Source organism: Telopea speciosissima, chromosome 9 (genome assembly GCF_018873765.1).
Source record: "Telopea speciosissima isolate NSW1024214 ecotype Mountain lineage chromosome 9, Tspe_v1, whole genome shotgun sequence".
Lineage (NCBI taxonomy): Eukaryota > Viridiplantae > Streptophyta > Magnoliopsida > Proteales > Proteaceae > Telopea > Telopea speciosissima.
Genome location: NC_057924.1, coordinates 9,092,141 through 9,117,469, shown reverse-complemented (window position 1 = coordinate 9,117,469; position 25,329 = coordinate 9,092,141). Strand labels below are relative to the sequence as shown.

The window sequence follows — 25,329 nt, the reverse complement described above, 5'->3', positions numbered from 1 at the left end:
GATAATGGAACGAATCCAGAATTACCATTCATTGAAGTAGATATTGTAGCAGCTGCTACAGACAACTTCTCTCACATTAACAAGCTTGGAGAAGGTGGTTTTGGTACTGTATATAAGGTGGGTGGATTCTCTTCCCAAGCATAATTGATTAATGTTTTTTTTTTTTAAATTTAAGGGAATTCTAAGTTCTATAAGTGATTGGTTTGATTTCAATTTTTCTAAGGTCGATTGTTAAGCGGAAAGGAGATAGCAGTTAAAAGACTATCAAAGAATTCAGGGCAAGGAATGGAAGAGTTTAAAACAGAAGTTCTATTGATTGCCAAACTTCAACATAGAAATTTGGTTAGGCTTCTTGCTTATAGTGTTCAAGAAGAAGAAAAGATGTTAATCTATGAGTTCATGCCTAACAAAAGCTTGGACCTTTTCATTTTCGGTATCTTTCACTCAATGCCACCTCAACTGTTTTATTGTTTTTTTTCTTTGTTTTCTTTTTATATTATATATAAGAAAAACCCTTTTTGTGCATCTTGTTGTCACCAAACAAGATGAATTGAAAAATTAGTAATTTTCTCACCCCAAAAAAAAAAAAAAAAAAAAAAAAAGTAGTACCTTTACTTTATTTTTTCCTTTATTTTATTTCAAAAATTTATTTAAGATAGTGGTAATCCTATCATTTTAATTTATTTAATGTAATGGTAATCTTATCATTTCACATGTAAACTACCCTAATTAGTTTTTAGGAATAATACAAAAGGAGAAAAGAAAAGTGAAGTTTACAACTTCTTTAGTTCACCTATTTAGTGACAAAATGATGTCAAGTCTTAAACACATCTTCGTGTCCTCAGCTCCCTACATGGGGACGGGTGGGGACAGATTTGACCCTTCTTGGGGCATGGGTTCCACACCCCCATGGAGGGTTTAGGTCTGTCCTCACCTGTCCCCTTGGGGGGAGCTAATTGAACTACATCTATATAGGTGAATTGCTAAGATGCCAAAGTGAAGTTTCCCACCAATAAGGGGTGGAAAATTGAATCGCTCAGTAAGGATTCGGTTAATTAGGAGAGAGAGAGAGAGTGTGGGATCCCTGGGTGTGATGTGAGAGGACATGCATAGGAATCTAGACAATGGCGTCAAATCAAAATTTTTCCTTCCTCAATTAGAAAATAAAGAAGTGTTATTTTTTTGGTTGAACTCACCAACCAAAGATAGATAAGATTTTTTTTTTTTTTTTGAAAAAACCTTTTATTTTGTCATGCCAAAGAATAAATCTAATCTTGTAGACTAGCTTATATTTGCAACCTATATGATTTTTTTTTTTTTAAATTCTTCATGTGAAACTTTTGACAGGTAAAAGTAAGAGGGCATTGCTTGATTGAAGAAAACGATTTGAAATCATAATTGGAATTGTTCGAGGTGTTCTTTATCTTCAGCAAGATTCCAGGTTGAGAATCATCCATAGAGATTTGAAAGCCAGCAACGTGTTGTTAGACAAAGAGATGGATCCCAAAATTACAGATTTTGGCATGGCGAGAATTTTTGGAAGAAATCAAAATCTAAGCAAATACAACCAAAGTTGTTGGGACATTGTAAGCTTTTCTTTCCTTCATTTTCCTAATAAAAAAACGAGGACAAACCCATGGAGTTCCCACTAAATTTGGATCCTACACCTTTCTTGGAGCCCACGTTTGTGAGGAACCCATCAAAAGGTGAGAAGGGTTGTGTTGATTGTTATAGCCCATCAAGTCAACCTAATCAACCTATTGAAACATAAAATAAATTTTCTTGAATCCGATGGTTCTCCATCCGTGTAGAGCAAGTTTATGAGCTAAACATGGGTTTCATCCCACATTGGGTGTGTGTGTGTGTGGTGTGTATTGTGTATATCTGCCATTTCACAGTCATAAATGTCAGTTAACCTTTTTGGGATTGGTGTGTGGTTTGTGTGATTACACTTTCATCAAAAAAAACAAATTTATGAGCTAAAACATTGTCATTCTAGGACACGAAAGAGATGTCAAATATACTAAAGTTAGCTAGAAGATTTTCAATAACAGATCAAAAGAGTGATTGGGCTCCTCTGCAATCTGGGGTTGTACGGACATCGTGCTGCACAAAATTCTCAGGTCGTCACCTCAGCACGCAGAGGATCCAAATCCTCAAAAGAGTGACCATTGCATAAGACATTCTTATTATATTTTCATGGTAACATCCACTCACTAACAATAGATTATGTTTCTTCAATGGGCCTAATTATATATTTCTGTTTTCTTTGTTGTTTTATGGCATGTATGTAGTGGTTATATGTCGCCTGAATATGCAATGCAAGGGCTTTTCTCAATAAAGTCGGACGTCTTTAGCTTTGGAGTATTATTATTGGAGATCATTAGTGGCAATGTTGGGTAATTGTATTACAATTCCTTACAAATAATTGAAACAACACGAATTGCAATACAATAGATTAAGCAGTAGAAACTAGGATTGACCTTTGGCTGAAATGAGAAGACCAAAGCTTGAATTTGATGTAGAACCACACCCGCAACAACTTGAACAAGCTTGAGGTTGAGTCACACTTGTGGTGCTGCCTTTAAGGTAATTGATGCCTCCTACTGCCAAGGAGTGTTATGCACCACTACCCCAAGATAAAACAACCTTCAACTAGAAGATGAAGCAGTCCTTCTAGTCCCTTGAAGGAGCCAAGAGCTTCAACACAGCAACCCTCTAACACACTTAGAAGAAAAGAGAGAGAGAGAGAGAGAATAATACTCCTAGTGATTGCTAAGTATGGGTATGAACATGTATCCAAAGATGTCTCTTACAAAGCAATTGGTTGGGTTTATATAGGCCCAAGACCAATCCTTGCATTCCCTTGGAATTCTCAAGAATAACCATCCACTTATGACCAAATTGAAGAATAAGATTTATGGGCATGAATATGGACATGAATTGGAGGTTAATTCCAAATTCATGGTCATTCCCCACTAAGGGTCATGAATGACCTTAAAATTCATTCATTCTCCACTAAGACCATAAAGGCCTTAAAACCCCATAAAATGGTCATTCTCCACTAAGGACCATAAAGGCCTTAATACCCATAAAGGGAGAGACATCACCTATGGCCATGAATTGAGAAATCAATCTCATTCAATATCCTTGACCCACCTTCCCACTCATGATAGTGACCATAAATAGACTTTAGGGTACCCATAGAATGTTACAACCTTTGGAATTATTTCTTTGATCACATGGGTCCCACACCATAACAAAGCAATCAAAAAATTTTGAAACTTAAAATAAAGTAAAATATATTTTAAATCTAACAATCCCCCACAAGTTTCAAAACGACACGAGACATACATCTTGTGGATCGAATTAGACACTATAGGACACATCGTTGTAGGTGTCTTCCGGACTTGAACCTACACTAGGTTTAATGAACCGCGCTACAGAGTAGAGGTGGAGTCAGACTCCTTGAACCTTTTCTCATTGGTGTAGCTGACCGTCCCATCAACCATATCCCATAGGTCAACTCTTGTGCTACCCATCATAAAATCACTTTGGACTTTTGAACCGGCTATATCCCTTATCTTGAACTCGTGAATGTTTTAGAGAACTCGCCTATAAGTTCTCATCGGCGGCGGCCACACCCCCTACATTCACTTAGGTTAGTCCCTAGTGTGCACCACAACTGACACACCCCCACATTTCCTGGGATTAGACTAATTAAGAGCTTTACCGCTCAACCTCTTTCTTTGTGGTAGTACTACTTTCACCATCTACAGCTTGGAATGAATATTTATACAAGTAGTAGTACAAAACCGGTCAACCAGTGATTTTGTTTGTACCCCTTGAACCTAATTCAGGCATTTAGCCTCTTCACATAGGTAGGGTGTCCATTACATGACCTATGGATTAGGCATTAACCCCATTCCTGTAGATGCATTACACAAGTTCTTGACAGACATAGGCTTTGTGAACATGTCAGCTTGGTTACTTGCTGACTTCACATAATCGATAGCTATCATTCCTTCATCTATGTACTGTCTCACAAGGTTGTGTCTGAGGCGTATGTGCCTCCTCTTACCATTGTATATCCGGTTCTTGGCTAGATGTATAGCCGTTTGGTTATCACAATGTAGTGATACCGATGGCGCCGGTTTTTGCCACAATGGAATACCCGCCATTAAATTTCTAAGCCATTCGGCTTCCGTTCCTGCCTTTTCCAAGGCTATGAACTCAGCTTCCATGGTAGAGCCTGTCCCACAAGATTGCTTTGTGGACTTCCATGAGATTGCACCGCCTGCTAGTGTAAACACATATCCACTAGTAGCTAAGGACTCATTTGTATCCGAAATCCAATTTGCATCACAATACCCTTCCAAAACTGCTGGTTTACCACTATAGTGTAAACTATAGTTTATAGTGCCTTTTAGGTACCTTAATAACCTATCAACTGCGCTCCAATGTTCCTTACTTGGATTGTGAGTATGTTGACTCAACTTTCCTACCGCAAGGGCAATATCTGGACGCGTACAATTCATTAGATATGTGACCGAACCAATAATTTGAGCATATCTTTTTGATTCACTGGTTCACCTAGGTTCCTTTTCAAGTGACACCCCATATCAAAAGGTGTTTTAACCATAAAACTTCATGGTACCCATACCTTTTAAGTATATATTCTCGCATATCGGGCTTGGGATAATGAAATATGATTTCCTTGCTTGGTGATTTTGATCCCAAGGATCATATCAGCCTCTCCTAAGTCTTTTGTGTCGAAACTAGACATCAAAAGTTTCTTAGCTTGATTAACCATTTCCAAGTTTGTTCCCATTATGAGCATATCATCTACATATAGTAGCATGAATACACCCCTACCACCATGAAACCTGCTATATAAGCATCTTTCAGCGTCATTTACAACGAATCCATTTGAAATTAGAACCTTGTCCAATTTTTCATGCCATTGCTTCGGTGCTTGCTTCAATCCATATAAGGATTTCCGAAGTTTGCAAACCTTTCGCTCTTGGCCAATTACAACACAACCTTCTGGTTGCTTTATGTAAATTTCCTCCTCTAAGTCCCCATTAAGAAATGCCATTTTCACATCCATTTGATGGATGTCCAGGTTATATATTGACGTCATTGCCAACATAACCCTTATCGTGGCAATTCTAGACACCGGGGCAAATGTGTCAAAGTAATCAATATTAGGCTTTTGCCTAAAACCTTTGACAACAAGTCTGGCCTTGAAACGATCAAGTGACCCATCACTTTTTAATTTCTTTCGAAATATTCACTTGGTTTCCAAAGTTTTGGAGCCGAATGATAAATCCACCAATTCCCAAGTGTTATTCGCCAAGATTGAATCTAGTTCACTCTTGATTGCCTCTTTCCAAAAGACGGCATCCAGTGATGTAATAGCCTCTTTGTATGTAAGAGGATCTTTGTCTACTAAATAGACAAGCCACTCATCATCTGTATATTTGGGTCTTTTGAGTCGCTTGCTCATCCTAGGTCGACTTTCGTCATCATTACTCAATTCTTGATTGGTAACCCTTTCATTTGACTCCATTTCCCCATTAGTCAATTGACTATCCTTACTTATAGGTAATATGGACTTAAAGGGAAATAAATTTTCAAAAAACTCAACGTCTCTTGATTCTATGATGCTATTTGGTTCAATAACATCATCCATAGCTTTGATCACCATGAACCGGTATGCCGTACTATTTGTAGCATAACCCAAAAACACACAATCACATGTTTTTTGTCCCAATTTTCTTTTCTTGGAATCCGGTAACAACACCTTAGCCAAACAACCCCAAACCCGTAGATGTTTTAGACTTGGTTTCCTACCAAACCATTTCTCAAATGGAACCATACCAGTTTTGCTATGTGGGATTCTATTTGATAGATAACATGCCGATAGCATGGCTTCCCCCCACATATCAAGTGGTACACCTGAACTCAATAACATAGAGTTCATCATCTCTTTAAGAGACCTATTTTTCCTTTCGGCAACCCCATTTGATTCCGGTTGGTATGGAGAGGTTGTTTCATGGATAATTCCATTTTCCTCACAAAACTTATCAAGGTTAAAGTACTCAGCCCCTCTATCAGTTCTAAGTCTCTTAACCTTCTTACCAAGTTGATTTTCAACTTTCATTTTGTAAGATATGAACGCCTTTCCGGCCTCATCCTTTGATTTGAGTAAATACACCATGGTATATCTAGAGTGGTCATCTATGAAAGTTATGACATAGTTGTTTCCTCCCCTAGACTCATATGACTTGTAGTCACATAAGTCACTATGGATTAATTCCAAGAGATTACTCTTCCTATCCATAGTCTTGTGAGGTTTTTTGGTTAACTTTGCCTCTATACAAGTTATGCACTTGTTTATAGGGGATTCCACCTTATCGGTGATCATGCCTAACTTGCATAGTTTGGTGATATATTTCACACTACTATGACCCAACCTACCATGCCACAAATCAAAAAAGTTAGAAGAGACAATCATGTAAGCAGAAGAAGTACTAGTTTTCTCAATTACAATATTTCCAACACTTAGTACAAACAACCCCTCACTAAGGTATCCCTTCCCCACAAAAACATTGTTTTTAGTGATAACCGCCTTATCACTTTCAAAAGCCAATTTTATTCCTACTTTATTAAGCAAAGGAACTGAAATTAAATTGCGCCTAATATCCGGCACATGAAGAACATTGGTGAGAACCATAGTCTTCCCTGAAGTGAGTTTCAAAGTCACTTTTCCTTTTCCCATAACAGGAGCACTTTGGGAATTCCCCATAAATACCTTTTCATCCTCTGTATTCATGGAATAAGAGGAAAACATCTTCAGATCACCACAAATATGTCTTGTGGCACCGGTATCCAATACCCAATCTTTTGATTTTTCAATCAAATTTGCTTCCGTAACCCTTTCATTTGACTCCATTTCCCCATTAGTCAATTGACTATCCTTACTTATAGGTAATATGGACTTAAAGGGAAATAAATTTTCAAAAAACTCAACGTCTCTTGATTCTATGATGCTATTTGGTTCAATAACATCATCCATAGCTTTGATCACCATGAACCGGTATGCCGTACTATTTGTAGCATAACCCAAAAACACACAATCACATGTTTTTTGTCCCAATTTTCTTTTCTTGGAATCCGGTAACAACACCTTAGCCAAACAACCCCAAACCCGTAGATGTTTTAGACTTGGTTTCCTACCAAACCATTTCTCAAATGGAACCATACCAGTTTTGCTATGTGGGATTCTATTTGATAGATAACATGCCGATAGCATGGCTTCCCCCCACATATCAAGTGGTACACCTGAACTCAATAACATAGAGTTCATCATCTCTTTAAGAGACCTATTTTTCCTTTCGGCAACCCCATTTGATTCCGGTTGGTATGGAGCGGTTGTTTCATGGATAATTCCATTTTCCTCACAAAACTTATCAAGGTTAAAGTACTCAGCCCCTCTATCAGTTCTAAGTCTCTTAACCTTCTTACCAAGTTGATTTTCAACTTTCATTTTGTAAGATATGAACGCCTTTCCGGCCTCATCCTTTGATTTGAGTAAATACACCATGGTATATCTAGAGTGGTCATCTATGAAAGTTATGACATAGTTGTTTCCTCCCCTAGACTCATATGACTTGTAGTCACATAAGTCACTATGGATTAATTCCAAGAGATTACTCTTCCTATCCATAGTCTTGTGAGATTTTTTGGTTAACTTTGCCTCTATACAAGTTATGCACTTGTTTACAGGGGATTCCACCTTATCGGTGATCATGCCTAACTTGCATAGTTTGGTGATATATTTCACACTACTATGACCCAACCTACCATGCCACAAATCAAAAAAGTTAGAAGAGACAATCATGTAAGCAGAAGAAGTACTAGTTTTCTCAATTACAATATTTCCAACACTTAGTACAAACAACCCCTCACTAAGGTATCCCTTCCCCACAAAAACATTGTTTTTAGTGATAACCGCCTTATCACTTTCAAAAGCCAATTTTATTCCTACTTTATTAAGCAAAGGAACTGAAATTAAATTGCGCCTAATATCCGGCACATGAAGAATATTGGTGAGAACCATAGTCTTCCCTGAAGTGAGTTTCAAAGTCACTTTTCCTTTTCCCATAACAGGAGCACTTTGGGAATTCCCCATAAATACCTTTTCATCCTCTGTATTCATGGAATAAGAGGAAAACATCTTCAGATCACCACAAATATGTCTTGTGGCACCGGTATCCAATACCCAATCTTTTGATTTTTCAATCAAATTTGCTTCCGTGACCATAGCAATAAAGACGTTGTCTTCAACTAGGTTCACCTTTTCAGAATTTTTCTTCCTGAACCGACAATCTTTTTTGAAGTGTCCTAGCTTACCACACACAAAACAAGTAAGTTTCTTCTTCTTAAAAGAAGGCTCATCATTGTCTTGACGATTCTTCCTTTTCTAGTTTTGTTTGTTGGTCTCTACCAAGTTCGCTTTTAGGCGTCTTTCCCCAAGGTCTTTTTCACCCTTGTCCTTGTGCCGGTTCTTCTCCTCAATTTTGATCTTTACAATCAATTGGTCTAGAGTCAACTCCGTCTTCTTATGTTTCATAGACGCCTTAAATGCATCCCAAGAAGATGGAAGCTTTTCAATCAAGGCACCGGTCACAAATTCTTCCGGTAGAACCATCTTTTCCTTTGCTAGCTTTCCAACCAAAATTTGAAATTGATCAATTTGGCTTGAGACGGTGTCACTATCTTTCATAGTAAAGTTTAGAAAGTTAGCCACCAAGTACTTCCTTGAACCAGCATCCTCAAGAGAGTACTTTTTTACCAACGCATTCCAAATCGAACATGCATACTCCAAAGAACTATACACATGGTATAGGTCATTTGATAATGCATTCAAAATTCGATTCTTGCACTGGTAATCCACTTGAATCCAAGCCACCCTTTTGCCCTCCTTTTCAGGATCATTACTTTTTTTCGGCATGGGTTCAGTCAAGGCAAATACCACCCCAATTTGGGCTAATGCAAACAACATCATTTGCCTCCATCGTTTGAATATTTTGACCTCCAAACTATTCGATCTTGTCAAATTCAGAGATAATCCTCATCTTACCCAAATTCGGGATAAGCTCCGTCACCGACGGGATAACATTGGTGGGAATTGAGTCAACGGTAGGAAAAAGAGGAATCTCCTTACCATTGCGGCTAACAGGAACTCCGCCTTCTTGGTTGTTGATTGCTCCTTCAATACTTGTGTTTGAAGGATTTCCTTCATTGGCATCTCCATCAGCAGTGTTGTTGTTCGAAGCATCACCCTTGTTGCTTACGTCTCCAAGATCAGCCATGAGATCTTATAATATCAATTACCTTAAACTTGTTGGGTAATTGTATTACAATTCCTTACAAATAATTGAAACAACACGAATTGCAATACAATAGATTAAGCAGTAGAAACTAGGCTTGACCTTTGGCTGAAATGAGAAGACCAAAGCTTGAATTTGATGTAGAACCACACCCGCAACAACTTGAACAAGCTTGAGGTTGAGTCACACTTGTGGTGCTGCCTTTAAGGTAATTGATGCCTCCTACTGCCAAGGAGTGTTCTGCACCACTACCCCAAGATAAAACAACCTCCAACTAGAAGATGAAGCAGTCCTTCTAGTCCCTTGAAAGAGCCAAGAGCTTCAACACAGCAACCCTCTAACACACTTAGAAGAAAAGAGAGAGAGAGAGAATAATACTCCTAGTGATTGCTAAGTATGGGTATGAACATGTATCCAAAGATGTCTCTTACAAAGCAATTGGTTGGGTTTATATAGGCCCAAGACCAATCCTTGCATTCCCTTGGAATTCTCAAGAATAACCATCCACTTATGACCAAATTGAAGAATAAGATTTATGGGCATGAATATGGACATGAATTGGAGGTTAATTCCAAATTCATGGTCATTCCCCACTAAGGGTCATGAATGACCTTAAAATTCAGTCATTCTCCACTAAGACCATAGAGGCCTTAAAACCCCATAAAATGGTCATTCTCCACTAAGGACCATAAATGCCTTAATACCCATAAAGGGAGAGACATCACCTATGGCTATGAATTGAGAAATCAATCTCATTCAATATCCTTGACCCACCTTCCCACTCATGATAGTGACCATGAATAGACTTTAGGGTACCCATAGAATGTTACAACCTTTGGAATTACTTCTTTGATCACATGGGTCCCACACCATAACAAAGCAATCAAAAAATTTTGAAACTTAAAATAAAATAAAATATATTTTAAATCTAACAGGCAAGAAGAACAGTATATATTTTGATGAAGATCCTTCCATGAATTTAATAGACCATGTGAGGAATGAAGTAAATTTGTTTGTTTACGTTAATTCTTGCTGCAAACTAAAAATTGGGCAAGAGATCTCTACTTGGTCGTATGGTCTCTACACAAGTGTCTAGGCCAATATAGGAGCACGCCTGGGTATCTACCCAGGCACAGACACGTCATTTCATGGTACCCTATGATAGGACGTACGAAACACCACGAAGTAGCGATCTTTTTCCCTTAAAAAATATATTCGATCAGTTTCCAATTCCTTATGATCAGATGATTGAATGGAACATAAATTTTCAGGTATGGGACTTGTGGAAAGAAGATAGAGCATTGGAGATAGTTGATTCATCAATGGGTGACTCCTACACTGCTCATGAAGTTTTGAGGTGCATTCAAGTTGGGTTGTTGTGTGTGCAAGAAAGTGCATCAGATAGACCAACCATGTCAAGTGTAACTTTCATGTTAGAGAATGAAACAAAGATACCTACACCTAACCAACCTGCACTTATTATGAAGAGAACACTTAAGGGTCTAGCTTCATCTACCACAGATACAGGATCTTGCTCTATAAATGAAGTGACAATGAGTGTGGTAGATCCTCGATAAAGAAGAAATTAAGCTTTTTGAATTGTACCTTTGGGACCTGTAGAGGTTAGTAATCCATTATCTTGTAATTAAAATGCATCTTCAAAATTTAAGTTGGAAATATTTTAAACTAACTTAGCACCCTTGAAATTGGTTGTTTGCCTTCCCCTTATTGTGAGCTGCAGAATTTCAACTAGCAAATATTCCATCCAATAGGACCAATACATGCGTTTCCGGTCAAGCTTAGCCTTAAAAATGGTTTTTTTTTATTTTTTATGCTAGAATTTATCCCACTAGAGACAGAGTCACTATGGGCCTGGACAATAGACCCATCATAAAGGACCAACAATACTTATTCCAGAAAAGACCTGACTTGTTACAGGGGATAAGAGAAGAGAGGTGTCAAACTCAAGACCAATATACTCCAAACACCACCACGACCAGTGGTCTCAACCATTAGTCCAAGACCAATGTCCCTTGTAATGTGATAGGTTAGGCCTCGCAATAAATATAGATAAAGTTATCCAATACAAAACACAGTTTTGTCAACCCTGTTTGTCTACTTGAAAACCCTAGGCAAGAAAAAATTGAAATTTCTGTTATTCGGTGAAAGAAGAAATTTAAATTTCAAGGGGTTAACAATGGGTGACCAAATGTATAGTAGGACCCCCAATGGAAAAAGATGAAATTTCATATAATTAATAAGAAGTTTTTTGGGAAATCTTGCACACAACCTGGAACCCAGTAGCCCCAAGCTAGAAATTCTTGGTGTAATCGTAACTTCAGAGCTAGGGGTGTCAATTTCAGATCCAACTCGGCAGCCCCGACCCAGCCCACTTGATTAAAGACCGGCCTGGCCCCACCCAATTATTAAGCCTGACATGTTTAGTATTCGGATGGTCCCAACATGGGGTTTTAGCCTGTCGGATGCCCGACCTAGTCCGCCCGATTAAAACCCGACCTAGCCCAATCTTTTAGTATTGCTTGAAATTCCCATTTTTCCCCTTCCAATACCAATAAACTAAGTAGTGGTATAACATATTAGAATTATAATAACTCATATTCCTAAGTTCCTCACCAGGAACACAACCAACCCAATCTTGATGGTGGCAAGAGAAGTCTGAAGAAACTCATAGAAGAAGAGATGTCCAATAGGCAGCACCAAAAACAACATATCAGTAATGCTGCTGCGGAACAGATACGATCTGACCCAAGAAATAGAAGCCAGTTGGAAAAGAAACAAAATGTGCATAATCTTTTCAAGAGAAAAATTAAATTCCAGAACAGTCATTCTGGAATCCCCAAGTTTTAAATAGAATAGTCATTCTGAAGCTAGAATCAACTGAAACCAGTCATAGATCCTCATTGCAATCTCATTACAAAACTTGAAAAAGAAAAGAGGGGCATGAGAATGACCTCTATCTTTTCTCCCAGAGAAATTAAAAGGAAGTTTAAACTTGTCATGCAAGAAAGAAGAAATGAGAGGCATCTAATACAAGGTGTTCTACTCAGAACACCTTATGTGCACCATGGTCAGAAGATAGTGGTAGCGTGACTACACGAAGGGATTTTCCAAGAGAACCCTATTTCTGGAATGAAAAAAGGATCCAGATCTTCTACGGCCTAGCTGCCTGGGCGGCCTGAGCGGCGCAAACATAAGGTGGTGCGCAATGACCGCCTTACCTCAACTCAGGCAAGACGCTTGAACAGGATTAAGATGGACATTGCACAGCGCCTTGTATTTGCACCGCTCAGGCCGCTAGGGGGCAGCCAGGCCGTAGAAGATCTGAATTGATGAAAAAATCACAAAACTTCCCAGCAATGTCAAAAGACACAAGATAGGCATGCCAAAAGATTGTCAACCAATTATTGAACAAAAAGATGCTCCAACCAGTGTTAACGTTCAACAAATATAAAAATGACCAATGTTGATTACATTATAAATTATTGCACATTTTAGGGTTGCACCGTTTATAGCCCGCTTATAACTCGTTTAGAGTTAAACAGGCCCATAGCCCGGTTAAGGTTTGGTTAAAGCTCGGTTGCAGTCCGATTCTAATACCCGATTATTGCCTGAGAGTGTCCGAGCCTGACTGAGCCTGTCTAGGCCCGGCCTGATTATCTAAATGGACAGTCACGGTGCAGGTTTTAAGCTTGGTTAAGCTCGGTTAGGCCCGATCGAGTCCGACCGGTTGACATTATAGTTAGTAAGTTCGGGAAGGACAATGATATGGGAACGAATACGTCCGACAATTAAATGGGTATGACGACAATATTACTTTTTAAAAAATCCGGCACAGTTTTGAAACGTGTACTATAATGATACGATACATGTTTAATACGGATGCTCCGTAAAAATCAAGGAGCAAAAACACGGGTTTATTTTGATATTATGAATGAACTAAAGCTGGTTGTCTAATCTCTCGTGTTATCATGAACTCTTATTGACAAAAAATAATAATAGCATATGGACATTCATTAACAAATCAAAAATATCATCATTGACATTATCTCATCAAACAAGAAAATCCACAAAATATTATCCATAACAAAAAAATGTATATATCTGTTTGCACCCAAATTTCACAAATTGGGATTCGGTTATTCGTACTCTAAGGCCGTGCATTGTACGCTGCCATCAAAGAGTTCCCCTTTTGATTTTGAATGACAAAGTGGAAAGGTGGGACCCACCATGACTATAGATGGTGTGGGGTTACAAACCCCAAATGACCACGTGGCTGAAACGTGAGAGGGGCGGCTGAGATAAAAGTGCATAGGTAATTGGTTATTGGAAAGGGGCCCACCACACTAGAAAGCAATCTGAAAAGTAAGAGATGCAATAGCGGGAATTACTCACGAAGGGGTCATGTACAAAATCAGGGACACGTGGCGCTGGAATAAGGGGATTGTAGATACAAGGGTGCGGCAGTTATGACAACTACCAAATAGGACCTTTTATGGGATCCATCTATAAAGGGAGAAGTCTTCATTGAAGAGGGGGCACCCAACGGATCAACAACACACTCTAGACAAGAGTCTATCTCTATTTTATCTTTTTTTTTTTTTTTTTTTTTAATCTTTCAGGATGTAATCTTTCATCCTTCTCAGTAATTTTTGCCGAAGTTGGCTTCCAGCCACCAATGCCTCATTGGCTTGTGTTTCAAGGGGCATTCATGTAGGTCTTGCTTGGAGAATAACTCCAGCAACCATGTCTTTTAGCCCGTGTTTCAGAAGGCAACCATCATCATCAAGTTGCAAACTTTATCAGTCCGTGGCTGGTAGAGTTGTGAAAGCTTCATCAAAACCGTTTTTGGGAGATACTTGGAGAACAACTCCAACAATCTTGTCTTTTGGTCTGTGTTTCAGAAGGCGACCATTAACATCAAGTTGCAAGCTTCATCAATCCATGGCTGGCAGAATTGTGAAGCTTCATCAAATTCGTTTATGTGAGATTATGCGATTTGGTCGTAGAACAGTTGTACTGTAAACGTCAAGTTGTAAATCTTGTCAATGTCGGATTTCGCAAGTTGTAATGACTCCAATCGGATACAGACTGCAAGTAAGCAATTTGATCTTCAATCTTCTTCCTTTGCTTTGTCCATCACGATTTGCTTTTACCCAAAAGACCTTAGAGCTACTCAGGCACGGAAGGATCCCCTTCTCGTCCTGGTTAGAAGTCAAAACAGGTTGTTTCCGGCCTCTTAGACAGGCTGTTTCGCCAGTCAGAACAGGCAGTTTTGGCCTGGCTGGAAGTTAGAACAGACCATTTCGTCTTAGAATAGGCCGTTTTGTCCCGGTCAGAAGGTAGAATGGGCCATTTTGTCCTGGTTGGAAGCTAAGACAGGCCGTTTTCAGTTCCGTTTGGGCCTGCGTCAAAGGCTCTGGCACGCCCGCACTACTTCCACCATGTGCGTTGTGCCCCTGTGTGTAAGTGTTGGATTTTTCAGCAACAATATCAACCATCATATAACCCATAATTTTGTGGTTTCTTTTCTAGAGTCAAAGGAAACCGCATATTAACCTAAATATTTTGTACAGATTTTGTATTTTCAATTATTCAAACATATCTGGAACATGCAATAATTCTTCACTTTTTACTAGAGCAAATAATGAGGCAGTTAAAATCGAACCCAACAATGTGTGCATTTAGCCATACAGTGACTCATAAATTGCATACATTAGAGAGAGAGAGAGAGAGAGAGAGAGAGAGAGAGAGAGAGAGTAGCCAAACGAAGTAGGAGAAGAAGAACAAGGGAGATGTCGCCCTTGCCTGCCAGCCTTGTAGCAGGAAAATTCCTACAACAAGATTAGTAGCAAAATTTCATCCTGGGAAAGGCGTGGACCTACACCTAGACACAACTGGGCATGAAGAATTGCCCAGGCCCCGTCATGGAGTCAAGAATTTCCACCTTTTCATGGCGACTGGGTGGTCATTCCACGTCCAACTGTGTTTAGGTGCAGGGCCCATGCTTTGAACACAATCGGTTAACGTTCATTCTCCCATACTTGTTTATTAATTAATTAAATTTTTTTATTGTTTTTTTATCATGTAGACCTAAGAAATTTCCCTATAAATAAAGGTACGCCATGGGTTAAAATACCTTGCTGATCCCTTCTCGTGTGAATGATTCCCAATTCATGAATCTCCTGACTCAGGAGGACCTATAAGCTTTGTTCGTCTTTTTCATCTGGTATTCCCATTTCCCACCCTCTTGAAACTTCAAAGTTAGGATTCATACAAGAGTCTATAAAAAGTCTGCACAAAACGACTACCACTTAGACACTACTGGTTCGATCGGGCTCCTCTCCTGCGACTCCAGGGCCCACATCTGGTCCATAGTAGTGCAAGTCAGCAAGTGCGGGGCCTCACCAGAGAAAAAGTGCGCAAGTGGGTAAGTTAGGGCAAGCAGTCTCTACTAAACCTCCAAAAACAAACAAATGTGCTTCACATGTGTAAACTGTAAAGTAGCTTTTCACTTCATTAATAACTGATAAGGTGATCCATGAATGAGTGGTTGTGAGGTGAGTGGGCAGAAAACGAAAACATAGATCATCGTCGGATCACAGATGCTATGTTCCCTCCCACATGGTTATGCTTCCTCTTTTTCCAGTTCTGCATCTACGGCGTCGCCCCAACCTCTTCTCCTGCCGATACCCTAACCCCAACTGAATCAATCACCGATGATGGCCGAATCATTGTCTCCGCTAGAAGCAATTTTGCGTTGGGCTTTTTCAGCCCTAGCAATTCTAGTTACAGGTACGTTGGGATTTGGTACCACAAAGTTCCTGAAACCACCGTCGTTTGGGTCGCCAACAGAGATAACCCTATCAAAGATTCCTCCGGAGTCCTCTCCTTAGATTTGGATGGGAATCTCATCGTCTCTTCCCGTAGAGATCAGAGACATCCACTCTGGTCCACCAATGTCTCCATAGGTTCCAACTCCACCTTTCTGAAGCTCTTTAATTCCGGAAACCTGGTTCTATACAGCGGCGGGGGCACCGGCACAGGCAATACGAATAGGATCCTGTGGCAGAGCTTCGATCATCCGACACACATATGCCTTGCTCGCATGAAACTAGGTTTGGACCGGAGGACCGGTCTGAACCGGGTCCTGATATCCTGGAAGACGACCCTGGCCGAGGGATCTACACGTTCGGGTTCGACCCAAGGGGGCGTTCAACCGAGCAGTTCTTGTACAAGGAGTCGGCCCTGGTCTGGAGAACCGGTCCCTGGAACGGCCAAAGGTTTAGTGGGATCCCAAAGATGACCCAGAATTACCTCTCCAGTTACAAGTTCGTCAATAACAACGACGAGCTGTACATGATGTACGACATCTACAACTCCTCCATATTCTCACCATTCGTTCTGAATGAATCTGCTACCGTACAGCGGATGACGTGGATAGAAACAAACCGTCGATGGAGAACATACTTTTCATCGCCCAAAGATAGGTGTGATTATTACGGATACTGTGGGGCCTACGCGAGCTGTGCGGATAGCTGCGTGTGTTTGCCGGGTTTCCAACCAAAGTCTCCGATAGACTGGTACTTGAGGGAATGGTCCGATGGGTGCGTGAAGAAGAGAAGTCTTGAATGTGGCAAGGGAGATGGGTTCTTGAAGTTGGTAGGCGTGAAGCTTCCCGACACTTCCATGTCCCTAGTGGACAAGAGTTTGAGTCTCAAGGAGTGCGAGAGAGAATGCTTGAAGAACTGCTCTTGCACTGCCTACGCCCCTGCAGATATTACCGGCGGAGGCAGTGGGTGTGTTGCTTGGTTTGGCAACTTGACGGACATTCGGTATTTCAATGATGGCGGCGATGATTTATACCTACGTGTGGATGCAGTGGAGCTAGGTCCGTTACTTCCATCTTCTATTCTCAACTTTTACTTATGATTAGGATTAGGGTTGCAATACGGGCGGGTTGGGCCGGGTTTTATAGAACCTTAGCCCAACCCTATCTTAGTTGGGCCCAGGTCCAACCCGACCTTAACTTAGGGTCAGAAAAATCCAACCCTGACCCAACCTCAGGGTTGGGCCGGGCTGACCTTGATTGACCCTGATCATGGGAAGCAAAATGCATGGGCTGGAATGGAGTTGGGAGAAAATTATCAATTTTACGTAAAATAACACTATAATAAAATGAATTATATCACTTATTGTCTGCATATATAATATATTATATAACAAAATGTGAATGACATTTAAAGTTTAATATGTATTATCAATATATATTTTATGGTATAACTTAAAACAGGTCAGTCGAACTGGGCGAGGCTTAGCCCGAGACCTCAACCCTAACCCGACCTGACCTGACTCAGGGCCATAGATTTCTAGCCCTGACCCGCCCTCAGGGCCAAATATCTCAGCCCATGCCCTGTTTGGACACAGGGCGGGCCAGGGTGGGCTTGGGCCGACGGAGCCAAACTTGCATCCCTAATTAGGATTTTGGGTCACGGATGAGAACGGGTTCATGATGATGGTTTTATCTAATCTATGTGTAGCTGCACAAGCAAGAAACGATAAAGAATTTTTTCACAACAAGCGGACAGTGGGGATTCTTACTGTGTCTCTTGTTGTGAGTGTACTGTCTCTGCTTCTCTTTGTTGTACGTGTGTACCATTTGCGGAAGAAGAGAACAGGTAAAGAAAAAATGAGCTTCTGTTTTATTTTGGTTTTTAGTAATTTACTCAAACCACAGTATCAAGCAACTTCTAATAATGTTAACTATGCTCGTTCAGGGGCAATTGAGAAGCAGCAGCGTAGTTATAAAAACTTTACTAGAATAATTGAGCTTGAAGACAATGGGGCGAATCCCGAACTACCATTCATTGATCTTGATGTTGTAGCAGCTGCCACAGACAACTTCTCTCCCAATAACTTGCTTGGAGAAGGTGGTTTTGGTTCTGTTTACAAGGTGGTGGCTTCTCTTCCCATGCTCACCAATTACTTTGTGTTAACATTTAGTTTGTGTTTGATATACATTCTAGGTAGATTTTGCATTCTCGGGCAATTAAAAGTTAAAACAAGGGTACCCTAATCCATGATAATACGGTTGATAGAATATTTCAAAAGCAGGGGAGGGCATTATCATTATTCAAAATCCAGGAGAAGGGTTTGATATTATGGATACTTAGAGGGAGGGAGATGATATTTACCCTTAAAACAACTATTTTTATAATCCGAGAATGCGAAATTGATTTAGAATGCATACCAAATGCTGCCTTAGTTTACATTAATTCTAAGCTCAAATTGTAACAATAGATTCGGTAAGGTATTGATTGAACGGGTGATTGGTTGGACATCAATTTCCAGGGTCGGCTGTTCAACGGGAAGGATATAGCTGTTAAAAGACTATCGAAGAATTCAGGGCAAGGAATGGAAGAGTTTAAAAATGAAGTTCTATTGATAGCCAAATTTCAACATAGAAATTTGGTTAGGCTCCTAGCTTGTTGTCTCCAGGAAGAAGAAAAAATGTTAATCTATGAGTACATGCCCAACAAAAGCTTGGACTCTTTCATTTTCGGTATGTTTCACCCAATACTCTCTCGAATTTGTCTTTAGATATATTAATTAAGGGTAATTTCAGTATATTAATGCATGGTGACAGTGAATTATCGCCATTCTATAAACATGGTATAGAAATTAAAGACAAAACCTTTTAACATATAAGCCTATAACATAGGTTTTAGCCCAAGGTAAAACTGATGGTGCCAGACCTTGTGTACCCTACCATGGTTATACCAAGTGAGACCCAACAATGAAATGACGTTTTTTTGTTTTTTGGTAATAATGTCTTTTTGGTGTTTTGTCAAAGTATACATATTCATCTTGTAGATTAGTACTGCCACATGTATGGTCTATTTTCAAATTTTAATTATTTCATGCAAAAAAAATGGGGCAGATAAAACTAAGAGTGCATTGCTTGACTGGAGAAAAAGATTTGAAATCATAGATGAAATTGCTCGAGGTGTCCTTTATCTTCACCAAGACTCCAGGTTGAGAATCATTCATAGAGATCTGAAAGCCAGCAATGTGTTGTTAGACGAAGAGATGAACCCCAAAATTTCAGATTTTGGTATGGCGAGAATTTTCGGAGGAGACCAAATTCAAGCAAATACAACCAAAGTGGTTGGGACATAGTAAGCTTTTCTTTCCTTTTCTTTTTCATAAGGGAAAAAAAAAGAAAAAAAGACAAGCCCAATGCAAGAATCATGCACTAGTTTTCTCCTATCTGTTATCAATTTCACATATACGAGTTTCAACCAAATTTGAAACCTACACCTCTCCTTGAGCCTACATTTGAGAGGAACCCATTCAAAGGTGACTGGGGTTGTGGTGTGATAAGATGGATACGAAAACACGAGAAAGAAATTAAGTAAACAATCACATGCAATCATAGTGACCTTATTGTTGTTCAACACGAATGCCTACATCCACGTGAGAGAATTTGAGAATTTTCTATCGATCACTAATAAAGTTCTATACATCTCTCCACCTCACTGTGTGATCTCCTTATTAAGGTTTTTCCCACAGAAATAATAAATAGGCACCCTAGAAACCCTAACTCCCGCAAAATTATAATTTTCGCGTTTATATGTAATAGACCCAAAATCGATCCAATTAAACAATATATAAGCCTAATGGTGTTGATGGTCAATTCCACAAACTCCCCTATTATCTTTGCCAAACTGCCACGTCCAAATTGGCATGACCCACACCCCCATCTGTGGTGCTACTCATTGTTGCACGATATGGTATAACATCACATCTCTTACTAATGCAACTCAATCGGAGAAATCACTTCCACTTTCAAGATCCAAAGCAAAAGAGACCTGCCTATTTTCATATATGGATTGTTCATAGCCTGAATTTTTTGTAGTTTCCATGCACCTCTTGTCTATGTTCTAACGGTAGCTCCACCTATTTCAACACTCCCTATAAGTTTGGGCATATTCATAATCATTGCATAGGTCATTATTACACTTCAAAGGTAACATCTACTAGTTACAAAATATTATGTTATTTCCATAGGCCTAATTAACTTCTGCTTTTTGTTGGTATGCCAATATAGTGGTTATATGTCACCAGAGTATGCAATGCAAGGGATTTTCTCAATAAAGTCGGACGTGTTCAGTTTTGGTGTATTATTATTGGAGATCATTAGTGGCAAGAAGAATAGTGTATATTTTCATAAAGATCCTTCAACCAATTTAATAGAACATGTGAGTAAGTACATTTGTTTGTTTACATTATTTCTACAAAAAATATTTTCAGTTTCCATTCCTTATGTTCAGATGATTTTATGGAACAATTTCAGGTATGGAATTTGTGGAAGGAAGATAGAGCATTGGAGATAGCTGATTCATCAATGGGTGATTTGTACCCTTCTCATGAAGTTTTGAGGTGCATTCAAGTTGGGTTGTTGTGTGTACAACAAAGGGCATCAGATAGACCAACCATGTCAAATGTTATTTTCATGTTGGGGAGTGAAACAAAGATGGCTACACCTAACCAACCTACTCTTATTATGAAGAGAACTCTCAAGGGTCTAGATTCATCAACCATTGAGACTGGATCTTGCTCTATAAATGAAATGACAACGACTGTGGTAGAGCCTCGATAAATAAATTATTTTTTTAGAAAACCTAAAACCTTGTAAAGTTTTAGCTCCAAAGATTGAAATTCTTGGTGTAATCGTAATATAAGAGCACCGAACTATAAATACAGGTAATCAAATATTGTTGAAGAAAACATGTGACTCATATATATATATATATTTTTTTGGTACAACATGTGACTAATAAAATTTTCTTGTGTTTTATTTTTTATTAATTTAATAACCAATTATATAGGGGATCTAATAAAATGGATTATTTGCATCAAAATCAAATGATCTAAGCCGATTTTATTCATTCCAAATCAAAATCAAATCGAAATCATCGAGATCGACCAATTTTTCAAACCAATTCCCTATCCTAAAACCTTGTAGGTAATTAATTCCCCCCCCCCCCCCCAAAAAAAAAAAAATGATCCAAGAGACTGTAGGAGGTTTTTCAACAAATGGCATTGAAAATAATCCTACATCGGAACGTAAAGTGGTTTCCTTGGGTATATTTAATAAAGCACTGCTTGTTGTTTAAATTAATAATTACGGTGAATGCTACGGTGTATGTGCGGGGACTTTCATCCGAACGCGCACGCGCACGCAGTGGGCTATAGAGGCGTTAGTGGCGCACACATTTATCACTTTGCACGCTTCGAACGAGATCTGATCTGGTCCGTTCCTTTTGATCTAGTGGTCCAATTTGAATCTTGATAAGATCAATGTATACAGTTGATCAACAGTTATGACTGCTATATTTTTGGACGGTTTAGATCGTACAGTTATGATTTAACGGACCAGATTCAAAGTTGATCAACAGTTATGACTATTTGTTTGGATGGTTTAGATCGTACAATTACGATCTAACGGACCAGATTCAAAGATGGAAGCATCCATCTGTTGGGAACAGATGCCAAGTGGCTTATTAATATCCAGAGGTATTTTAAATTTGGATAGATATCCAAAACGTTCTTCTCCTCCCTCACTCTCAAAGTTGATCTTGCAGAGAATCTGTTTTACTGCAAAAAACACTACAAGAAAACTCATTTTTGGCAACGGTTTTTTTCCGTTGCCAAAAATCCAAATCCGTTGCTAAATATGTTGGCGACGGTTTTCTGAACCGTTGCAATCACCGTTGGCATAAATGGCGCAGCCACAATTAGGCGACGGAATAAGGGGTTCCGTTGGGAAAAATGTAATTGACGATGGTTAAAATAATACCGTTGCCCTAAACCATTCTTTAGCAACGGTTAATAATAAACTGTGGCCGAAGATAATAGTATGGCGACAAAATAAAATATATCGTTGCAGAAAACCATATTTTTAACAACGATATTAACCGTTGTAAAAAAAAAAAAAAAAAAACCGTCGCTAAGGGCGATATGGTAAGGCTTTTTGGCAACGGTATAAAAAAAACCGTTGCCAAAACTGAGATAACAAAAAAAAAAAATTTTAAAATCAGTATATTTCCTGTAATTACATTAATATACTAGTCCATATGAAAAAAATAAAATTAACCATACATCCAAATAAGAATACATTTCTTACACTTCACTTCAAAAAAGTAATACAATCATAATTAAAAGAACTCATGACTCTAATTACACTGTATTACCTTCATAGACTTTGCACTCCTCATCAAACATCAGCTGGGTTTATTTTGCAAAACTTATTCAATGGATCAAAATGGTGCGACGTACAGTAGTTTCAAGACAGCATCACCAGCTTGGGAATCAACTCTCAAGAGATCTCCTAGACCGGCCATCCAAGAAAGGTTTGGTCATAGCAATCTCTGGTGTGGGAACCCATCAATATGAGAAATCCATCTTCAGTTCTAAGCCAATCTGATTGTATCACTGTACCAATTAAGAGTCAGTGTACCATTAAAACTAAATTTCAGAATAAAATGACAAAGCTTCATCTATCTATCTGCACTGAAAATTGAAAGCTTTGTATGACTAGCTTTAATCTCTTATAGCTTAGACTAGTCTTGATACTACAAATTCATTACAACTCAACAAGTAGCCTCCTTGTCATTGACTTGTGTGCAAAAAATCTAATCGGTAATATGATTCAAAATGATATCAAAAGATGAAAACAGTAAAAGATCCAATGATACCTTATCCAATGTAACTACCATAGGACAGCAAGGATGAATCAAAAGATGAAAAACAGTAAAAGATCCAATGATAGCTTATTCAATGTAACTACATAGGACAGCTAGGATGAATCAAAATATGAAAACAGTAAAATCCAATATATGATAGCTTATCCAATTGAACTTTGAAGATGACAAAATTTTGAATGTAAGCTCTTAGCAAGACAATGTCTTGCAATTCCACTTTTTCATTCTATATCACAAGTTAACTCATAATTACTAATGTTTCCTCACAAGTCAACCCAATTCTTTTCCAGCTCTTCCCTTGTACATCTACCATTACCAACTTTAGCTATATCAATTATTTAAAGTTACCATAAGTTGTCTTTGTTCACTAACAAAAGCATCCAATTGACCTTCTGGCTTCCATCATCTTTTGGCTTGCTGGTGCTGCTCCCAAGTGCACTCAGATTCATCTGTCTCTTATTCTGTCATGCTAGCCTTCATTACTTCATATATTTCTACCGAACAACTTATATTCGCAAACAAGAAAACAGAGAGTAGCACATTAGGATTTGAATATCCAGAATCAAATCCGTATACTTGACGTAAATATACATCAGATACAAGACAAATTCAAATATTGGATATGCTAATTCCAGATATTAGCATATCCACTTCAAAATCGATCCATTTCCATCCAAGACAAGTTTGGCTGCCAACATTCCAACTAACTCTGCACCAATGACAAAAACCACTCCCAAGTATCCGACTACTTACAAATAGAAGGATCAAGGATTAACTTTGCTTTCATAAGCAAGCTGAATATCCCACCTCAACCATTCAACCTAAAAAAAAGAAAAGAGAAGAAAAAGGAAAGAAGAAACACAGAAGAAGCCAGTTTTGAACAAACATTTGATGTAATCAAAGCCATTAACTACCCATCTTGAGGGCATCATAGCCCAACTGCTTTATGTATTCAACTAATTTCTACAACTACTACTGTGGATATTGCTAAGCTCTTTTCCAAATGCACCTGTAATATACTGGACTCTTAAACTTTGTAAAATTAAGCATTCTATTCACTTTCACATCTATTTGGAAATGACCAGTTAACCACAAGTAACAGAAGAATCAAGTCCTCAGCAAGGCATTTCCTTCAACAGTGACTCTATTTAGAAATCAAAAGCAATTAAAGATGGTACTGAAGACGCAATAATCGCAAAAGGAACAACAACAACATCCAAGCATTATCCCAACTTAATAGGGTCGGCTACATGGATCCTATAAGAGAAAAAAAGGTAAAAAGAAGTAAAAAAGGAGAGGGGGGGGGGCAAACAACATCGACACAAATCTCTAAGGTATCGACCCTTCTTAACTACGTACCGCTTCTTAACTGCCCAACACTCTGCACTAGGTCTCTAAGAGGGGTGGATACAAACAACGGCAACACACAACAAAGACCAACTGACCGCATGGATCTTTGATCTCCAATCAGCTCTATTAGAGGTCATACTCGGGGCAAGGCCTAAGCTAAGCATGTCTTTCTTCACTACTTCTCCTAAGGTTATCTTAGGCCTGCCTCTAGTTCTTTTGGTTCCCTCAATCAGGATCATGTCGCTCCCCTCCGGACTGGAGCCCCGGAAGGCCTCCGTTGGACATGGCCATACCATCTCAAACGATTCTCTCTAAGTTTATCATGGATAAAATTGCTAGATGAAGTTATAGAACCATGCGGCATATAGTGACAAGCACAAATACAGTAAGTTCAAGCACAATTTCCAATCAAACAACAAGGAGATTTTACACAGTGACCATTTAAAAATACAAATAAGGTAGATGATTAGAGCAGCAATAGAAGAATTATCTTGTAGCATTCAGGGATTAAACACATAATCATAGGAAACTTACTTAAAAGGTGTATCTCCAGGATTTCTTTGATGAGTAATGTGCTCAAACTGCCTTCCATTTTTGGCTACAAAACTTGCTAATTTGTCTGCAACTTTCTTCACTCCAGGATCGCTTGGGGAAGGTGGTGCTGCATGTCACTTAAAGAACTGATTAATACCAAGAGCATGAACAGGGGAATGCAAATTATTCTTGTAGCAGGGTAATTAAAGGTTAAGTCAGGAACTCAGGCCTCTCTCTCTCTCTCTCTCTCTCTAACTTCATTG

At 38.9% G+C, this 25,329-nt stretch overlaps 1 protein-coding gene and 1 pseudogene across 1 annotated transcript in view; both read left to right on the top strand.

Annotated features, from left to right (window-relative positions):
- The window catches only part of LOC122639968 (receptor-like serine/threonine-protein kinase SD1-8), a 65,816-nt gene that overhangs the window by 21,338 nt on the left and 19,149 nt on the right, over nt 1–25,329 (top strand). The gene's annotated exons all lie outside the window — the stretch shown is intronic.
- LOC122638608 lies at nt 16,027–17,348 on the top strand (annotated as a pseudogene).